General features: G+C 40.3%; 1 protein-coding gene across 1 annotated transcript in view; it reads right to left on the reverse strand.

Moving 5' to 3' along the window:
- The window catches only part of LOC145541435 (myosin-IIIb-like), a 132,652-nt gene extending 119,613 nt beyond the window's left edge, over positions 1-13,039 (reverse strand). Inside the window, exons 1-2 of the mRNA XM_081577886.1 lie at positions 12,874-13,039; positions 4,523-4,604 (exon numbers count right to left, since the gene is read on the reverse strand). The gene's annotated coding sequence lies outside the window, so the exon portion shown is untranslated. The remainder of the gene's footprint in view (positions 1-4,522; positions 4,605-12,873) is intronic.
- Between the last annotated feature and the right edge of the window lie 8,432 nt (positions 13,040-21,471).

Below are 21,471 nucleotides of genomic sequence, written 5' to 3' on the forward strand. Positions count from 1 at the left end.
CTCCATAAAATCTTTTTACTTCATGAAATTTTCCTCACCCTCACCCATATTTCCCTCACCTTATTACCCATCAATGACATCAACTATCGCTAATCATTTCACAATGTATACCTATATCAAAACATCACATTGTACACCATAAATATATACATAATTTTTATTATATGTCAATCATGCCTGAATAAAGCTGGGAAAGTTGTATATTTTTAAGTGTATACATTTTTAAATTATACAAATGATTGTATCGTAAATATTATTTTTTTACCCAACACCATGGTTTTGAACAATCCTCTCCATAACGGTGTACACTTATAATTATTTCTGGCTGCTACAGAGCTTTCTCAATTTGAATCTACTACTTCTACGATGGATAACAACAACAAAAACCACACTGAGAACCTTATACCTATGTCCTATGCAAAACGATTCTCCGTAATAAACATCCAGGATTGGTATAGTTGGGTTGTAAATTATGCATACTGCTCTTTGCTAGGCTTCCCTGATGGCTCTGTGGTAAAGAATCTGCCTGCAAATGCAGGAGATGCAGGTTCCATTCCTCGTTTGGGAAGATCCTCTGGAGAAGGAAACAGCAACCCGATCCACTATCCTTGCCTGGGAACTACCATGGACAGAGGAGCCTGATGGGCTACAGTCCATCTAGTCACAAAAGCAAAGGATACGACTTATTGACTAAATAACAAGGTACTGCCAGAACACCAGTCTAGAAAAAGTATCTCATCATGCTTTCAGTTTGTAGTTACCTGATTGTCAGTGAGGTTATTTCTTTCATAGAGGTATTACTCATCTAGGTCAATTGGTTTTGTGCATTGCCTATTCATATCTTTTGCCCATTTTCCTACTAGGCTTCTAAGTACCTTCAACTGATTTAAATAAGTCCTCCCCAAAGCACAAAGTAAACAGTTGATAATTTTGACACTAAAATTAAGCATTTCTCTTCCATGAATAACACTATGGGCAAAATTCAAAGGAAACAAACAGATAACCAAATATAGGAAAATATTTGCAGCATCTAAAACATCAAGAGTGTCTCCATTCTAACTTATTTAATCCTCCCAATAAGCCCAGAAGTCCGTGCCCTTAAAACACTCATTTTATAGACTAGAAAACTGAGACCAAAGACTCTGTATAACTCACCCATGATGAAATAACTAATTAGAAGATTCTTCCATTCAAAAATCTATCCTCTGGGACTTCTGGTTTCTGTTTCCACAATTAAGGAGGTTGAAGTAACCACTCAGTCCTAAGAAGTAAAAAGCTAACAGACTGAAAAACCAACTCTCTTGGATCCATAAGAGAGGGGAGGACATAAGGCAAACTGCTGTCTCCAAGATTTAAGAGAGGAGCAAAGACCAAGAGCTGCAGTTTACTGAGACTCACCAGTGGAAACATCTGCGGGCGCCAGTGCGGGAGTAGGAAAACCTGAATTCAATCAACAACTGCTGCAGGCTCAGCGTGAACCACAACGCTGAGAGTTAAAACTCCAATGGGATCTGGTTATGGGGGCCCACAATACTGTGAGACTTACCTCCAGGAGTTTGACCTGGTTCCCACCAGAACTACCGGAGAAAAATCCCTCATACGGTTGGCAGGCGGAGAGGAAGAAGAACTATTTTGCAATGTGCCAGAGTACTCTATCCTCTTTAACAAGTCCTTTGCGTGCTGCTTAGGTGTTCAGTCCTCTCCGAATCTTTGTGACTCTTTGGGTTGTGGCCTGCTAGGGTCCTCAGTCCATGGGATTCTCCAGGCAAGAATACTGGAGTAGGTTGTCATTTCCTCCTCCAATGGGTCTTCCCCACTCAGGGATCGAACCCGCGTCTCCTGTATTGCAGGCGGTTCTTTACCTGCCGAGCCATTGGGAAAGCCGCAAGAAGTGAGACTAGTTACCAGAGCCTCATCTGCTGGGGTATTTTCAGTGTCTAAGACCAGGGGAAGGGAAATACCCAACTCCAGCCAGCTCTATGCCTCCACCTCAAGGGGGAGGGAAAAAAAAAAACAAAAACTAAAGAAACACTTGTGAAGTCCATAGCTGAAAGGCACAGGCTCGCTGAAAGACTGAAATCTAACCACAGGACTAGGGTACTTCCCCTCCCCCAATATCTCACCACCACATTACTCACACCTGTTTACATTACTTCTTTTAACCAACTACATTATGGCTGGCTATCAAGAAAAAATTAAGACATACCAAAGGGTGAAAACACACACAACATGAAAGTATCGAAAAGAAATGCTAGAGATTAAAAAAAAAAAAAACAAAACCCAGCAATGAAGTAGGCCTTTGATAGGCATTTAGTAGACTGGATACAGTTGGGGAAAGAAACTCTGAGCTAGAGGATATAGCAATAGGATCCTCAAAAGCCAGAGAGCAAAGAGAATAAAGACTGAGGAAAAAGACAGGACCATCCAAGGACTGTGGGACAATTTACAAAAGGTGAAAGATACACACAATGGGCTACAAGAGGGAGAAGGAGAGAAAGGAAGAGAGGAAACATCTCAAACAATAATGACTGAGAATTTCTTCAAATTAGTATCAGACTCCAAACCACAAATCCAGTAAGCTTAAGAACACCAAGCACAATAAATGCCAAATGCAAACAAACAAAACAGAGACACTACACCAAGGCATATCATCTTCAGAAATTACAGAAAATTAAACATAAAGGAAAAATCCTGAAAGAAGCCAGAAGGGAAAAAAACCTTACCTATAGTGGAGCAAAGGTAAGAATTAACCTCTGACTCCTCAGAAACCATTCAAGCAAGAAGAGAATGGAATGAAATGTTTAGTGTTGAAAGGAAAACACAAAAATAAACCATCAGCCTAGAACCCTGTATCTTGTCAAATCATTTTTCAAAAGTGAAGGAGAAATACCTTCTCAAGCAAACAAAAAGAAATTTGTTGTCTAGTAAACCTGCCTCGCCAGAAATGTTAAAAGAAGTTCTTTAGAAAAATAATACAGGTCAGAAACTTAGATCTACATAAAGAAAGGATGAACTTCAAAGAAGGGATAAGTGAAGATAAAATTAAAATTTTTATGCTTCTTCTTCTTAATTGAGCTAACAGAGAACAGTGTTCAAAATAATAATAGCAACAATGTGTATTAGATTTTATATACACACAGGCTTTTGTATACTTACATATAAGTGAAGAATGACAGCAGCGGTACAAGGGGTGGCAGGAAGGAATTAGGATTATTTTGTTAATATAAGGTACCCACACCACCCATAAAATGGTAAGTGTTATTTGAGAATGGACTTGGATTAATTGTAAATGTATATTGCAAACTCTCGGGCAATCTTTTTTTAAAGAATTTTTAAAAAAGAAGGATAACGGATACACTAAGAAAGAAAAAAAATAGAATCATAGCAAATGTGCAATTAAAACCACAAAAAGCCGGAAGGATGGAAGACAAAAATAGGAATAAAGAACAAGGTCAACAAACAGAAAGAGTAACAAATATGGTAAATATTAATCCAGTTATATCAATAATCACTTTGAATGCCAACGGTCTAAATAAACCAATTAAAAGGGATTGTCAGACTGGATCAGAAAACACAACCCATCTACCTATATATTGTCTACAAGATACTCACCTTAAATATAAGGATGTGTAGATTAAAAGTAAATGGATGGAGAAGAGGCCATGCTAACACTAATGAAAAGAAAGCGGGAGTAGCTATACTAATTTCAGATAGCCGTTTTCAGACTAAGGAAAGAGACCAGGGATAAAGAAGAGCATTATACGATGGTAAAGGGGTTAATGCTTTAAGAAGATGTAACAATTTTTAATGTGTCGTGCCTAACAGTAGATAAACAAAAAAACTAGTAGAACTGCAAGGAGAAATGGTTGAACACACTATCACAGCTGGAAACTTCAACTCCTCTCTTTCAGATATAGACAGAACCAGCCAGCAGAAAGTCAGGACACAGCTGAACTCAACACCATTGATCAACTGGCTATAACTGACATCTCAAACTGCTGCATCCAACCACAGCAGAAGACACAATCTTCTCAAGCTCCTATGGAACATTTACCGAGACAGACCACATTCTGGGCCATAAAACACACTTCAACAATTATAAAAGACCAGAAATCATACAAAGTTTCCCTCAGACCCTAGGGAATTAAACTAGAAAGCAGTAACAGAAAGACAATCAGAAAATCCCCAAATATGTGGAAATTAAACAACACATTTCTAAGTAACACGTTATTCAGAGAAGTCTCAAGAGAAATTTTAAAGTATTTTGAACTAAAGAAAATGGAAACATAACTTATCAAAACTCCTGGGACACAGCAAAAGCAGTGCTTAGAGAGAAACTTACAGCACTGACTGTTTATTAGAAAAGAAGACAGATCTAAAATTGGTAATTCAAGTTTCCATCCTGGGAAACTAGAAAAAGAAGAGTAAATTAACTCCAAAGAAAGAGGAAGAAACATCTGTGCTTTTAACAATTACTTTCTCTTTCCTCCTAGGAGATTGAGAACATTAATCTTCCACTTACCTATCCTCTCTTGTATTAAATATCTCTTATTCCCTTTCTCCTCCTTCAAGGTCCATATTCCTCAATATTAGTGTCTCCAATCCTAGGAAATTTTTAAAGATTATTTTTTACTATGCTACATTTATAGTTGTCTGTTTTTACTATACTAGCCATTTGTAATTCATACTATAATTGCATTGCTAATTACTGTTTATAGGAAAATTAATGTTTCACCAACCACAGTATAACCTCCTTGAGAACATGGGCATTTTACTTGTTTTCCCAGGAACAGCTAACACAGGGTCTTGAATTTAAGGCCCTCAATAAATACACGTTGCTTTAACGTAAATAAATACATGAAACACCTCTATAATACTCTATCCTACTTCCTATCATCAATACCCACAGAGAAATATCTGATACTTCTTTCAGGCACACTGTCTGGTTTTCATTTGGTCCTTATCGTAATTATTGGTAAGCTTTATTTTTTATTTTTATTTTTTTTTACATTTCAGGATTTTATTTTATTTTATTTTTTTATTTTTTATTTTTTTTTATAAATTTATTTATTTTAGTTGGGGGCCAATCACTTCACAACATTGCAATAGTTTTTGCCATACATTGACATGAATCAGCCATGGGTTTACATGTGTTCCCCCTCCTGGACCCCCCACCCACATCCCTCCCCATCCCATCCTTCTGGATCATCCCATTGCCCCGGCCCTGAGCCCTTGTCTCATGCATCGAACATGGAATGGTGTTCTGTTTCACATATGATAATATACATGTTTCAATGCTATTCTCCCAGAACGTCCCACCCTCACCTTCTCCCTCAGAGTCCATAAAATTGTTCCATGCATCTGTGTCTCTTATTCTGTCTCGCATATAGGGTTATCGTTACCATCTTTCAAATTCCATATATATGCATTAGTATACTGTATTGGTGTTTTTCTTTCTGGCTTACTTCACTCTGTATAATGGGCTCCAGTTTCATCCATCTCAGTAGAACCGATTCAAATGTATTTTTTTTAATGGCTGAGTAATATTCCATTGTGTATATGTACCACAGCTTCCTTATCCATTCGTCTGCTGATGGACATCTAGGTTGCTTCCATGTCCTGGCTATTGTAAACAGTGCTGCGATGAACATTGGGGTACCCGCGTCTCTTTCAATTCTGGTTTCCTCGGTGTATATGCCCAGCAGTGGGATTGCTGGGTCATATGGCAGTTCTATTCCCAGTTTTTTAAGGAATCTCCACACTGTTCTCCATAGTGGCTGTACTAGTTTGCATTCCCACCAACAGTGTAAGAGGGTTCCCTTTTCTCCACACCCTCTCCAGCATTTATTGCTTGTAGACTTTTGGATAGCAGCCATTCTGACTGGTGTGAAATGATACCTCATTGTGGTTTTGATTTGCATTTCTCTAATAATGAGTGATGTTGAGCATCTTGTCATGTGTTTGTTAGCCATCTGTATGTCTTCTTTGGAGAAATGTCTGTTTAGTTCTTTGGCCCATTTTTTGATTGGGTCGTTTATTTTTCGGGAATTCAGCTGCAGAAGTTGCTTGTATATTTTTGAGATTAATTGTTTGTCTGTTGCTTCATTTGCTATTATTTTCTCCCATTCTGAAGGCTGTCTTTTCACCTTGTTTATAGTTTCCTTTGTTGTGCAAAAGCTTTTAATTTTAATTAGGTCCCATTTGTTTATTTTTGCTTTTATTTCCAATATTCTAGGAGGTGGGTCATGGAGGATCCTGCTGTGATTTATGTCGGAGAGTGTTTTGCCTATGTTTTCCTCTAGGAGTTTTATTGTTTCTGGTCTTACATTTAGATCTTTAATCCATTTTGAGTTTATTTTTGTGTACGGTGTTAGGAAATGTTCTAGTTTCATTCTTTTACAAGTGGTTGACCAGTTTTCCCAGCACCACTTGCTAAAGAGATTGTCTTTTCTCCATTGAATATTCTTGCCTCCTTTGTCGAAGATAAGGTGTCCATAGGTGCGTGGGTTTATCTCCGGGCTTTCTATTTTGTTCCATTGATCTATATTTCTATCTTTGTGCCAGTACCATACTGTCTTGATGACTGTGGCTTTGTAGTAGAGCCTGAAGTCAGGCAGGTTGATTCCTCCAGTTCCATTCTTCTTCCTCAAGATTGCTTTGGCTATTAGAGGTTTCTTATATTTCCATACAAATTGTGAGATGATTTGTTCTAGTTCTGTGAAAAATACCATTGGTAGCTTGATAGGGATTGCATTGAATCTATAGATTGCTTTGGGTAGTATACTCATTTTCACTATATTAATTCTTCCAATCCATGAACACGGTATATTTCTCCATCTGTTTGTGTCCTCTTTGATTTCTTTCATCAGTGTTTTATAGTTTTCTATATATAAGTCTTTTGTTTCTTTAGGTAGATATATTCCTAAGTATTTTATTCTTTTTGATGCAATGGTGAATGGTATTGTTTCCTTAATTTCTCTTTCTGTTTTCTCATTATTGGAGTATAGGAATGCAAGGGATTTCTGTGTGTTAATTTTATATCCTGCAACTTTACTATATTCATTGATCAACTCTAGTAATTTTCTAGTAGAGTCTTTAGGGTTTTCTATGTAGAGAATCATGTCGTCTGCAAACAGTGAGAGTTTTACTTCTTCTTTTCCTATCTGTATTCCTTTTATTTCTTTTTCAGCTCTGATTGCTGTGGCCAAAACTTCCAAAACTATGTTGAATAGTAGTGGTGAAAGTGGGCATCCTTGCCTTGTTCCTGACTTTAGGGGAAATGCTTTCGATTTTTCACCATTGAGGATAATGTTTGCTGTGGGTTTGTCATATATAGCTTTTATTATGTTGAGATATGTTCCTTCTATTCCTGCTTTCTGGAGGGTTTTAATCATAAATGGATGCTGAATTTTGTCAAAGGCTTTTTCTGCATCTATTGAGATAACCATATGGTTTTTTTCTTTCAATTTGTTAATGTGGTGTATTACATTGATTGATTTGCGGATGTTAAAAAAACCTTGCATTCCTGGGATAAAGCCCACTTGGTCATGATGTATGATCTTTTTAATATGATGTTGGATTCTGTTTGCTAGAATTTTATTAAGGATTTTTGCATCTATGTTCATCAGTGATATTGGCCTGTAGTTTTCCTTTTTTGTGACATCTTTGTCTGGTTTTGGAATTAGGGTGATGGTGGCCTCATAGAATGAGTTTGGAAGTTTACCATCTTCTGCAATTTTCTGGAAGAGTTTGAGTAGGATAGGTGTTAGCTCTTCTCTAAATTTTTGGTAGAATTCCGCTGTGAAGCCGTCTGGTCCTGGGCTTTTGTTTGCTGGAAGATTTCTGATTACAGTTTCAATTTCCGTGCTTGTGATGGGTCTGTTAAGATCTTCTATTTCTTCCTGGTTCAGTTTTGGAAAGTTATACTTTTCTAAGAATTTGTCCATTTCTTCCAAGTTGTCCATTTTATTGGCATATAGCTGTTGGTAGTAGTCTCTTATGATCCTTTGTATTTCTGTGGAGTCTGTTGTGATCTCTCCATTTTCATTTCTAATTTTGTTGATCTGATTCTTCTCCCTTTGTTTCTTGATGAGTCTGGCTAATGGCTTATCAATTTTGTTTATCTTCTCGAAAAACCAGCTTTTAGTTTTGTTGATTTTTGCTATGGTCTCTTTTGTTTCTTTTGCATTTATTTCTGCCCTAATTTTTAAGATTTCTTTCCTTCTACTGACCCTGGGGTTTTTCATTTCTTCCTTCTCTAGTTGCTTTAGGTGTAGAATTAGTTGATTTATTTGATTTTTTTCTTGTTTCTTGAGGTACGCCTGTATTGCTATGAACCTTCCCCTTAGTATTGCTTTTACCGTGTCCCATAGGGTTTGGGTTGTTGTGTTTTCATTTTCATTCGTTTCCATGCATAATTTTATTTCTTTTTTGATTTCTTCTGTGATTTGTTGGTTATTCAGAAGCGTGTTGTTTAGCCTCCATATGTTGGAACTTTTAATAGTTTTTTTCCTGTAATTGAGGTCTAATCTTACTGCATTGTGGTCAGAGAAGATGGCTGGGATGATTTCAATTTTTTTGAATTTACCAAGGCTAGATTTATGGCCCAGGATGTGATCTATCCTGGAGAAAGTTCCATGTGCACTTGAGAAAAAGGTAAAATTGATTGTTTTGGGGTGGAAACTCCTGTAAATATCAATTAAATCTAATTTGTCTATTGTATCATTTAAAGTTTGTGTTTCCTTGTTAATTTTCTGTTTAGTTGATCTATCCATATGCGTGAGTGGAGTATTAAAGTCTCCCACTATTATTGTGTTATTGTTAATTTCCCCTTTCATACTTGTTAGTATTTGCCTTATATATTGTGGTGCTCCTATGTTGGGTGCATATATATTTATGATTGTTACGTCTTCTTCTTGAATTGATCCTTTGATCTTTATGTAGTGTCCTTCTTTGTCCCTTTTCACATCCTTTATTTTAAAGTCTATTTTATCTGAAACGAGTATTGCGACTCCTGCTTTCTTTTGGTCTCCGTTTGCATGGAATATGTTTTTCCATCCTTTCACTTTCAGCCTGTGTGTGTCTCTAGTTTTGAGGTGGGTCTCTTGTAGACAGCATATATAGGGGTCTTGTTTTTGTATCCATTCAGCAACCCTTTGTCTTTTGGTTGGGGCATTCAACCCATTTACATTTAAGGTAATTATTGATAAGTATGATCGCGTTGCCATTTACTTTGTTGTTTTGAGTTCGTGTTGAAACATCCTTTCTGTGTTTCCTGTTTAGAGAAGATCCTTTAGCATTTGCTGGAGAGCTGGTTTGGTGGTGCTGAATTCCCTCAGCTCTTGCTTGTCTGTAAAGCTTTTGAATTCTCCTTCATATCTGAATGAAATCCTTGCTGGGTACAGTAATCTGGGTTGTAGATTATTCTCTTTCATTACTTTAAGTATGTCCTGCCATTCCCTTCTAGCCTGAAGGGTTTCTATTGAAAGATCAGCTGTTATCCTTATGGGGATCCCCTTGTGTGTTATTTGTTGTTTTTCCCTTGCTGCTTTTAATATTTGTTCTTTGTGTTTGATCTTTGTTAATTTGATTAATATGTGTCTTGGGGTGTTTCGCCTTGGGTTTATCCTGTTTGGAACTCTCTGGGTTTCTTGGACTTCTGTGACTATTTCTTTCCTCAGTTTAGGGAAATTCTCAACTATTATCTCCTCGAGTATTTTTTCATGGCCTTTCCTTTTATCTTCTTCTTCTGGGACTCCTATGATTCGAATGTTGGGGCGTTTCATATTGTCCCAGAGGTCCCGGAGGTTTTCCTCATTTCTTTTGATTCTTTTTTCTTTTTTCCTCTCTGCTTCGTTTATTTCCATCATTCTATCTTCTACCTCACTTATCCTATCTTCTGCCTCCGTTATTCTACTGTTGGTTCCCTCCAGAGTGTCTTTTATCTCCTTTATTTCATTATTCATTCTATATTGATTCCTTTTTATTTCTTCTAAGTCCTTGATAAACATTTCTTGCATCTTCTCAATCTTTGTCTCCAGGCTATTTATCTGTAACTCCATTTTGCTTTCAAGATTTTGGATCATTTTTATTATCCTTATTCTAAATTCTTTTTCAGATAGATTCCCTATCTCCTCCTCTTTTGTTTGGCTTTGTGGGCATTTCTCATTGTCCTTTACTTGCTGAGTATTTCTCTGTCTTTTCATCTTGTTTAGATTGCTGTGTTAGGCGTGGCCCTTCTGTATTCTGGTAGTATGAAGTTCCTCTTTGTTGTGGAGGTTCCTCACTGCGGTTGGGGTTGGACAGGTGGCTTGTCAAGGCTTCCTGGTTGGGGGAGCTTGTGTCGGTGTTCTGGTGGGTGGAGCTGGATTTCTGCTCTCTAGAGTGTAATGGAGTGACCAGTATTAATTTTTGAGATGTCTATGGATTTGGTGTGCCTCTGGGCAGCCTGTATATTGATGCTCAGGTCTATGTTCCTGTGTTGCTGGAGAATTTGCGTGGTATGTCTTGCTCTGGAACTTATTGTCTCTTGGGTGGAGCTTGGTTTCAGTGAATTTATGAAGGCTATTGGATGGTCTCTTATTAATTAATGTTTCCCCTGGCTTTCAGTCTTATTCTTGCAGTAGCCTCAAGACTTCTCCTTCCATACAGCCTCAATAATAAAACTTTTAGGTTAATGGTGAAAAGATTCTCCACAGTGTGGGATACCCAGAAAGGTTCACTGAGTTACATGGAGAGATGAGGTGGGGGGGGTGGGTTGAGGTGACCAGGAGGGGAAGAGGGGAATTCAAATGTGGAGAGAGCAATCTAGCCAGTAAGCACTTCCCTCTGTGCTTTCCACAGTTTGGAACCCTCAGAGTGATTCACAGAGATACATAGAGAGGGGGGAGGAAGGTAACAGAGGTGAGCATGAGTAGAAAGGGAGGAATTAAGAGGGGAGAGAGAAATCTGGGCAGTATCCTGTTCCTGAAGTGTTCTCCGGTACCCAGAACACCCTCAGAGATTCACAGAATTGGGTTGAGAAGAGAAGGAGGAGGGTGGGAGATAGAGGTTCCCTGAGGGAGAAGAAAGAGCATCAATAGGTGGAGAGAGTGATCAGGCCAGTGATCACACTCCTGAGTAAAAGTGGGTCCTAAAGATTGGGTTCTTAAATGTACAAAGTTGATATCAAATATGTAAAACAAAGATTAAAAATCTAGAGTAGAGGTTAGACTCTTATAAAACTTACAATCTAAAAAAAAAAAAAAAGAAAGAAAAAAGGAAACTGTAAAAAGAAAAAAAAAACAGTAAAACAGTAAAAAAAGAAACAGTAAAAAAATGTAGAACAGGAAAAAAACATTAAAAAAAGAAAACACAAAAGGTATAAGATATATATATGTAGTTTGCTTCAAAAATAGGGGTTTTTTTTTTTTTTTGCAAGTTAATAGTGGGTTATGAAAATGAAAGTTAAAGGTGTAATAGAGGACTTGAAGAAAAAGGAAAGAAGAGAAAAAAAAAATTTTTTTTTTAATTAAAAAAAAAAATTAAAAAAAAAAAAATAGTAAAAAATATATATATCCCGGACTTTCTCTGGAGCTGTTGTGAGCAGTGTGGGATCTGCTCAGTTTTAGATAGATCCTTATTCCTGCTTATACTTTTCAAGATCTATAGGTCCTTTTCAATGCAGTCGGTATTAACTACAGGGATCTTAATCTGTTGGCCTGTCCCTTCCAAAGCGCTTCCCTCTGTTTATTTGGCTTCTGTTTGGAGATCTCTTCAGTATCTAATTTCCGCCCTGCAACAAAGCGGTGGAGGTGATCTCTTTAGGTTCGCTTGTTCAATCGTGCTGTGGGGAGGAAGGAACACTGCAATTCTGGCGTGCGTGTGGTAAGCTCGCAGTGTCTCGGCCGCACTGGGTTCGCCCCCGCTCACGGCGTGTGTGCTTTCCCCGTCTACCCTGCTCAGGCTTCAGGTTACTCGGCCGGGGAGCGGGCCCTGAGCTGCGTGCACTTCCCAGGTCTAAGCCGCTCAGGTTCAGGCTCCCGGTTACTCCACAAAGGCGCAGACTCGGTTTCGCCCGCGGCTTGTGCCGTTCCCGGTCGGAGCTGCCCAGGCGGCCAGGAGTTTGGCGAGGGCGCTCTTCCCTGTTGGGGCGGTGCGGCTTATCACCTCCCTGGTCCCCGCCTCGGTTTACGGGCGCGCCCGGCTCCGGTGTGCTTTGTGTCGGTTCTGGGGAGCTGGTCTCTGGCTGCGACCCTCCCGGCGGCTGTCGACCCTCCGGGATCTCAGGCAGTCTTTGCTTAGAAACTGGGAGCCTGTTTGCAGTTTGGTAGGGGGTGCCCTCTCTGGAGCCGAGTTTGCCCCTTTCCGGCTCTGGCGGGCCCCGCCTGCCCGCTGTGTCCGGCGGGGGATGGGGCGGTCCGCAGCCGGCTAGCTCTCCTCTGGTATCGCTCAGTCCTTTGTTCTGTGAGCGGGCCGGCAGTGCCTTAGAGTTGGGCTTTTCGCGGGATAGTTCTTTCTCTCTCGCTGTCCCACAGTTTAGGTTACTATCTCACGTTAGCTCCCTCAGATTGCCCTCGGGGCACTCGGGCCCGGTCCTTACCCTAGGCAATGCCGCCCGCTCCTCTCCGTTCAGCCCCCACTTGCTGGTGGCAGATGATGCGAGCGTCTGGGGTTCTTTGCTGGGAGTTGCTTTAGGCACGTAATCTGTGGATTTTATTTATTTTTTCCTCCCAGTTACGTTGCCCTCCGAGATAAAAAATCCTCCCCCACACCCGCCGGTGAGAGGGTTTCCTGGTGCTTGGAAATTCCTCCTCTTTTACGACTCCCTCCCCGGGACGGGTCTCCGTCCCTAACTCTTTTGTCTCTCTTTTTATCTTTTATAATTTCTCCTACCTCTTTTGAAGATAATGCGCAGTTTTTGTGGAAGCCTGAAGTCCTCAGCCAGCCTTCAGAAGTAGTTTTGTGAAGTTTGGTCAGCGTTTAGATGTTCTTTCGATACATTTGTGGAGGAGAGAGTGGTCTCCCCGTCCTATTCCTCCGCCATCTTATCCCCGCCCTAAGCTTTATTTTTTAAGTGGCTAATTTAGTAAACAGTTACAGCTGAAAGATCTGAAAGATTTAATTTCACCTTTGGCCTAACAATTCACTGGTTGAATCATCTTGGGGCAGTTATTTCTGTTACTGTTCTACTTTTCTTACAGTAAAATGTGGAAGATTGTCTGAGTAAGGATCTTTTGGGCAGAATAACAAGAACATAGAACCTACATAAACATGGTAGATGGGTGAGTTAAAAAAAAAAAGCCCATCTAGTCATTGTTAAACCCCTTAACTGATGAACCGTTGTCCTATAAACTTATATATGTGGACATATGCAAGTATACCTTTTTGATCATATATTTTTCTTTTTCAAAATAGTAAAGTAAGTATAATGGTGGAAGATAAGACTATTATTAGAGTTGGAGGCTAGCCAGTCAGATTTGGAAGCAAACAGAACTGAATCCAAGGAATTAAAAAAAAAACAAAAAAACCCTTCAAGGTTGATGCTTAAACACATTTAAGGGGTATTGAGAAGGGCCTCAAATTTGTTGTCAATAGGTCTAAAGCAAAGATATCAAAGAGAGATGGACTGAACAGAATCACTTGCCTTAAAAAATAGAGATTTACAAGCAGTTGCAAAGCTAGTACAGAGACAACCCAATATCCTTTACCCCAAACAATAGTATGATATCAATACTAGGAAACAAACATTGGTAAATGTGTGGGTGTCACTTTATCTCATGTGGATTTGTGTAACTGCTACTACAAATACAGAACTATTCCATCACCACGAAGATCTCCCTCTTGCTACCCTTTGTAGTCAGAGATTGCTTTTAAGAAAGATAACAGTAAATAAAGAGTGAATTAAAAGCCTTGTCTGGGAGCACACCCAGGGAGGTGGGTGTGAAGAAAGTGGAAGACTTAATTGTCAGTAAGCCAAAATTTCCAGTGTGTCAGGGAATCTTGGCTGGGGACCTCCCACATTTGCTGGTAGCTCCCATGAGAGGCAGAGCTCTTAAGCAGAAAGAGATTTTAATTTCCTGCTCCATTGCCCCCAGATCTCCTGCACAGTCTTCCTCATCTTCTACTCTGCATCTCCCACACTCTGGCCCAGACACTTATCTCTGGCCTCCTATTCACTAAGAGACAAGTTGCAATCCTCAAGCTCCTTAGTCCCTTAGTCAGTGACATTGACTTGCCTGTTCTAACAAGTACCACCACGTACCCCACAGTAACCAGACCCCACATTTCCCTGTAAATGGAAGTATTCCCAATACTCAGCCCTCGTCCACTCTGTCTTCTCCTCATGGCCTCACAGAAATCATTCCAGGTTTGCATCACAAGCTCCAGACAATTTACCATAAGATAACTCCATGATACCCCAGAACTGGCCTGAACTCAACTCTACATGCTAACAAAAAGTGTCCCCCACCATGCTCCCTACTGTTGTGACTAGAATCATCACCCACTCAGTAATTTAATAACTTTAAAAAATAAGTAATTTTTTAAATGTAAGCGTTTAGAAGCCTCAGTAACTCAATTCCCATGTCCTTCACTCCAGTATCCAATAGATTGGGCACATTTTGGCAGTTTCTTAGTTTTCTTTCCATTTCCCTCAGATCCTGATTATTTCTCAGATGGACCACTGATCAATGATTTAATCCCTCCTCCACAGTGCCACAGCACTCTTTGCCTCAAACCTCTGAATGGAACAAATCACTCCCCTAATCAGACACCTACTCCACTTCTAATGGGAAACTCCTTTTGGCATTTAAAGGACTTCACTCCCCAGATACAGTGTGTGCCCTACAGCTAACCTGCCTTTGCTTCTGCTGTGCTTTATCAGCCTGGAAGGCCCCAATCCGTTTTACCTGTTTAATAAAATCCTATGCATCTTTCAAGGCCACTTTCAAAGCCATCTTCTTAGTTGAGCCTTTTTTGATCTCTCAGATGGAATGAATCCTTCTTGGGATTCCCATGGCACTTCATTGTAACAATTATTTAAGTCTGCCTAGAAATATGGTTTGTGCACATTTCTAACATTGTGGCCAGTGGCCACCTTAATCATTTTTGATATTGCAAAGTCCAAAGACAGTTTTAAACTAGCATTTGAATTCCAGTCCCTTTACTGACTGTATGATATTGCATCAATCAGCCTTTCAGCCTAATTTCTTTATCAGTAAAATGGGGATATAAATGTCTGTCCAGTAGGGTTGCTGGAAGAACTAATATAATGTGGACAAAATGCCAAGCACAATGTCCTCTCACAGTCATTAGCTCAATTCACCACTCTATGTCATACCTAGGAGAAGGCAATGGCACCCCACTCCAGTACTCTTGCCTGGGAAATCCCGCGGACGGAGGAGCCTGGTAGGCTACAGTCCATGGGGTCGCTAAGAGTCAGAGATGACTGAGCGACTTCACTTTCACTTTTCCCTTTCATGTACTGGAGAAGGAAATGGCAACCCACTCCATTATTCTTGCCTGGAGAATCCGGGGGACGGGGGAGCCTGGTGGGCTGCCGTCTATGGGGTCGCACAGAGTCGGACACGACTGAAGCGACTTACCAGCATGTCATACCTAATATCTAAGGTGAAGCTTTATGAGCATCAGGTGTTAAAATGTTTTTTGGATAAAATGGATAATATTGATGGGAGAAAAGTATATCAAAAGAGCCCAAGGGATTATAACTAGAGCCTAGAGCCACAAACTGGCTGAAAACTGACATCACTAAGAAAGTATTTTCAGAGAGAGAGAAAAAAAAGGAAGTAGACTGATCAACAAGGATTTCTGTCAGGGGAGGAGGGCAGTGTGTGTGTGTCTGTGTGTAACTTGCTAATGAACACAAATAGTAGTAACACAATCAACTTCACCTTAGAGGCATTTGTTCAAATTGCACTCACCTTTTCAAATATTCTCCCATCTATTTTGTCAAAAATGCTGACCAGTGGGGACACTCCCACTCAACTCTATTCATCCATTGCAGATTATATGCAACAGGAGCAAATACTTTTCACAAATGCTTTTCTTCATCACAAGGATAATTGGTTCACAGGCTTTGCTTTCCTTTTCCAGCAACTCAGGGTTTTGCTCTAGCGCTCGCTCTACTGTGCCCTCTAGTGGAGTTGGAACAAAGAACAATGCGATTGTTGAAACTCCAGGGTTAAGATAAAGTATCTTTGCGCTGTGAAAATTTCCCCAACCTCCCAGACTAAATATCAGTGAGCTTACAAAAGAGGGTTGGGAAAATGCTTAAAAACATGTGTAACAGGAGACAGACTTGCTAGCTACCATGCAGTCTTGCTTGCTGCTGCTGCTAAGTCGCTTCAGTCGTGTCCGACTCTTTGCGACCCTATAGACGGCAGCCCACCCGGCTCTGCCATCCCTAGGATTCTCCAGGCAAGAGTATTCTGGAGTGGGTTGCCATTTCCTTCTCCAGTGCATGAAAGGGAAAAGTAAAAGTGAAGTCGCTCAGTCGTGTCCGACTCGTAGCGACCCCATGGACTGTAGCCTACACCAGGCTCCTCCATCCACGGGATTCTCCAGGCAAGAGTACTGGAGTGGGGTGCCATTGCCTTCTCCGGCAGTCTTGCTTACTTTCCTCTATAAAATAAGATCAGTGTCCCCAGCAACAAGTAGGAGAAAAGACATTGAGCCAAGAGTTTAATTTCCCCACAAATCTGAGAGGACCCTACTGTTTAATCATCTTACAAAGAAATAAATTATGTGTGATAAATTTTTTTAACAGCAGAGTTATCGTATGGTGATAATATCACAGACGAGAATTATAGATTTCCATCTTTACAGAGCTTGATTGGATTAACAGTGGAAAATTAGAAAGTAATTTCTTTGAAGCAACTATTCCTTTAAACAAACAAGAACATTTAGGAGAAATCGCTTACCTATAACATCTATTTTAGGCAAGCAACAAATATGTACAGATCTGCGTCTCCAAGGTGATGACATCATCTCTATGTAGTCGTTCACCATGGATATCCCCTTTAGAAAAACTAAAACTAAAGGGCATTGATCTGAAGAAATGCAAAGGTCATTTTAAAAATATATAAGCTTAAAAAACCCAAATATCATAGAAGAGAAGCTCGGAGAGAAGGTTACATAATTTTGATTCCTTTAGAGTATCCATATGATGCAAGCCTCGGATGTACTACTTCCCTGGCTGACACCTGAACTGCAGCCCTTAAGACACTCTGAGCCAGAACTACTCAGCGAACCTTCTCCTGAGTTTCCGATTCACAGAACTGTGATGTAATGAATACTGCTTTACTGCATTTATCTTTTGGATAATTTGTTACACAGCAATAGACAACTAATATAGTCTGAATCATTTAACCTGCCACTACTAGAATCTATTAAGTGTCTGTGTTCATTTAATCATAGTATTAGCTACTGTCTTCCTTGCACAGATGAGAAACCAAAGTGTGGCAGGCACTCTGCTATCAAAAAGCCACGCACAAAAACGGAAAAATCTGTTTTTCCCCCTTGCATTCCTCTAGCATAGAGGATCAAAAACGAAAACATTTCCCTTCCTAGATTTCTTTGCACTTGGTTGTGGCCATCTGACAGTACTGACTAATGAGATATATGTAAAAGTGTGCTGGGAAAGGACTTTTCTTGCTAAACAAAGGACAAAGCTTTAGGGGAAGCTTTCAGCCTTTTTTCCTGCCTGGAAAACAAAGTTAGCAGTCATCTTCCTTTCAACCTCACAGTAGCCGTGAGGTTGAATGACACACTCTAACAGTGTAGGAAACAAAAACAGGAGGGGCCTAGATCCATAGCGATTTCCTTGTGCAGATGCCCCTTCCTGGTCAGCTACCTTCAGAGTTCCTTTTACTTGAAACTAATAAACCTTTTCCTTCTTCAAGCCATTGCTTAGCCAGGGTTTTTGTTGTTAGAAAAAGGGCACATTCCTAACTAATTTATTGAGATAAAGAGAGGTAATTCAAAACCAGGTCTGCTGATTTTATGCTTTAAGCTCAGGTAGAAACACACCATCTGAATAAAAACAAAAACCAACTGGAAGTAAATTTTGATGCAAACACGACCAGGTATCCTGCAGACACAGGTAAGTCCTAGACATGCTGGGGAGTCAGAAAATGATGTCCTACTCCTTCACTTTATTGTCAGTTTTCTATTTCTTCACCTCCAGAAGCCACACCTTGACTTCTGCAGCTACCAGTTCACCAAAGCTATACTCATCAAAGATATCAGTTAGTCCAAAATATGAGTTCTTTTGTAGCTTGTATGTCACTTAATCTCTCCACAGCGCTGGATGTTTACTAGTTTCTCTTAAAATATCCTTCCTTCTAGAATTTCACTTTTCCTTCCTCCCAATTGGCCTCTTTTTTCCTTTTCAATTTGGTACTATCATCTTGCAAATGATAATTCATTCTTCATGTGTATACTAAAAACCCCATTGTATTGATTTTTTTAATAAGAAGCCTTTTTACCTCTGCAATGCTGGAGAACCGGGTTGGATCCCTGGGTCGGGAAGATCCCCTGGAGAAGGGAATGGCAACCCACTCCAGTATTCTTGCCTGGAGAATCCCATGGATGGAGGAGCCTGGTGGGGTACACTCCATGGGGTCACAGAGAGTCGGACATGACTTTTTTATTCCCACCTCTTTGTAAAATACACACACACACACACACACACACGTGTATGATGTACATTTTAGTTCTTGATGCTTTTTTATGGTTTCTAGTATGTATGACCAATGTAGCTGTTGCCTTAAAATGTACTACATAAATATAAACAGATCATATGAGAGAAAAGCTCTGTTGATCTCAGGGGCCACTATAAAGTCAAAGAACCTTTCTAACTGCCTCCATTTGAATGTTATGGCTTCTGACTGAACTCTCAGTATGATTTCTGTGTTGCCTCTATCTCTAGCCCATTGTCCCCTGCTGCTGCTGCTGTTGCTAAGTCGCTTCAGTCATGTCTGACTCTCTGCGACCCCACAGATGGCAGGCCACCAGGCTCCCTGGTCCCTGGGATTCTCCAAGCAAGAACACTGGAGTGGGTTGCCATTTCCTTCTCTAATGCATGAAAGTGAAAAGTGAAAGTGAAGTCGCTCAGTCGTGTCCAACTCTTAGCGACCCCATGGACTGGAGCCTATCAGGCTCCTCTGTCTATGGGATTTTCCAGGAAAAGAGTACTGGAGTGGGTTGCCAGTGACTTCTCCACATTCTCCCCTACCATATGTCTAAACATTTATCATTTACCTCAAGCCCCCAGATACACTAGACCTGTTCATTACCAACTCTTATTCTGCTCCTCTGCACTGATGAGAGTTAATCCAATATGACTCCTGTTTGTTCTAGACTTTTTCCTTTCTCTTGTCCATTTTCCTTCTCCTTGAGCTTTTATTTGTGCTCTTGACCCCACTTCTCTAGCCTGATCTTGGGCTCAGCTGCATCAATTTTGGTATGGCTGCATCTTACATTGATTTAACTCACACAAAGGCAGCTTTATATGATGTCCCATTATGCCTTCTCATTTTGTTGCATCAATTGAAGTCACTTTCATTCCACTGCTAGTTGAGCACTGTAAACTAGGATGGTAAACACAGTTCTTCTATAGTTAATATACCTTAAGAGCTTGAAGTGCCATGAATAGAGAAGTGATCATGTTGCCATTCAGCTCACCCCTGAGGAACTAAGTAGTGCTTGGTATCATCCAGCCAGATCATAAAGTTAAAGGAAAGAATTATGTGCTGTAAATGGGGCTGAGGCAGTCACAAGTCTAGTGATGGCTCCCACTAACCATCATGTGTTGGGCATAACCACCAGTGAATATCTTTTGTGTTTTGATTCTAGTTGTTAGTAGTATATTTTGTTTTATTTGTTGTTGTTAACATGACCTCAACTACAAGCCAACAACAGGAATTGACAGCAGTTACAATCCTGTAGCTGTTACAGAAACCCTTGGGCCACATCTCCTCTAACACTATCGTAACCTCCAAGCCTTTGGTGCTTTCAGTCAGCATCTAAGTCACAGAAATCAATAAATATCAAAATATATAAAAGAGAAAAAAAGGTTTGTGGACACAAATGGATTCCTAGCTGATAACTGACCAGTGAGCTACAGGATGGAGGGGCAGGGGCAAGGGCTGTCAATTCAAACAATGTACAGTTCAGTCGCTCAGTCATGACCGACTCTGCGACCCCATGAATCCCAGCATGCCAGGCCTCCCTGTCAATCACCAACTCCCGGAGTCTACCCAAACCTATGTCCATCGAGTTGGTGATGCCATCCAGCCATCTCATCCTCTGTCGTCCCCTTCTCCTCCTGCCCCCAATCGTTCCCAGCATCAGGATCTTTTCCAATGAGTCAACTCTTCGCATGAGGTGGCCAAAGTATTGGAGTTTCAGCTTCAACATCAGTCCTTCCAATGAACACCTAGGACTGATTTCCTTCAGGATGGACTGGTTGGATCTCCTTGCAGTCGAAGGGACTCTCAAGAGTCTTCTCCAACACCACAGTTCAAAAGCATCAATTCTTCAGTGCTCAGCTTTCTTCACAGTCCAACTCTCACATCCATACATGACTACTGGAAAAACCATAGCCTTGACTAGACGGACCTTTGTTGGCAGAGTAATGTCTCTGCTTTTCAATATCCTATCTAGGTTAGTCATAACCTTCCATCCAAGGAGTAAGTGTCTTTTAATTTCATGGCTGCAATCACCATCAGCAGTGATTTTGGAGCCCCAAAAAATAAAGTCTGGCACTGTTTGCACCGTTTCCCCATCTATTTCCCATGAAGTGATGGGACAAGATGCCATAATCTTAGTTTTCTGAATGTTGAGCTTTAGGCCAACTTTTTCACTCTCCTCTCTCACTTTCATCAAGAGGCTCTTTAGTTCTTCTTCACTTTCTGCCATAAGGGTGGTGTCATCTGCATATCTGAGGTTATTGATATTTCTCCCAGTAATCTTGATTCCAACTTGTGTTTCTTCCAGCCCAGCGTTTCTCATGATGTACTCTGCATATAAGTTAAATAAGCAGGGTGACAATATACAGCCTTGACGTACTCCTTTTCCTATTTGGAACCAGTCTGTTGTTCCATGTCCAGTTCTAACCTGGACATGCATCCTGACCTGCATACAGGTTTCTCAAGAGACAGGTCAGATGGTCTGGTATTCCCATCTCTTTCAGAATTTTCCAGTTTATTGTAATCCACAAGTCAAAGGCTTTGACATAGTCAATAAAGCAGAAACAGATGTTTTTCTGGAACTCTCTTGCTTTTTCGATGATCCTTGATTCATAGAATGCTAGGTCCATGAATCAAGGCAAATTGGAAATGGTCAAACAGGAGATGGCAAGAGTGAATGTCGACATTCTAGGAATCAGCAAACTAAAATGGACTGGAATGGGTGAATTTAACTCAGATGACCATTATATCTACTACTGTGGGCAAGAATCCCTTAGAAGAA

The sequence above is a fragment of the Giraffa tippelskirchi genome, chromosome 3 (assembly GCF_054371585.1).
Source record: "Giraffa tippelskirchi isolate mGirTip1 chromosome 3, T2T-mGirTip1v1.2.pri, whole genome shotgun sequence".
Taxonomy (NCBI): domain Eukaryota; kingdom Metazoa; phylum Chordata; class Mammalia; order Artiodactyla; family Giraffidae; genus Giraffa; species Giraffa tippelskirchi.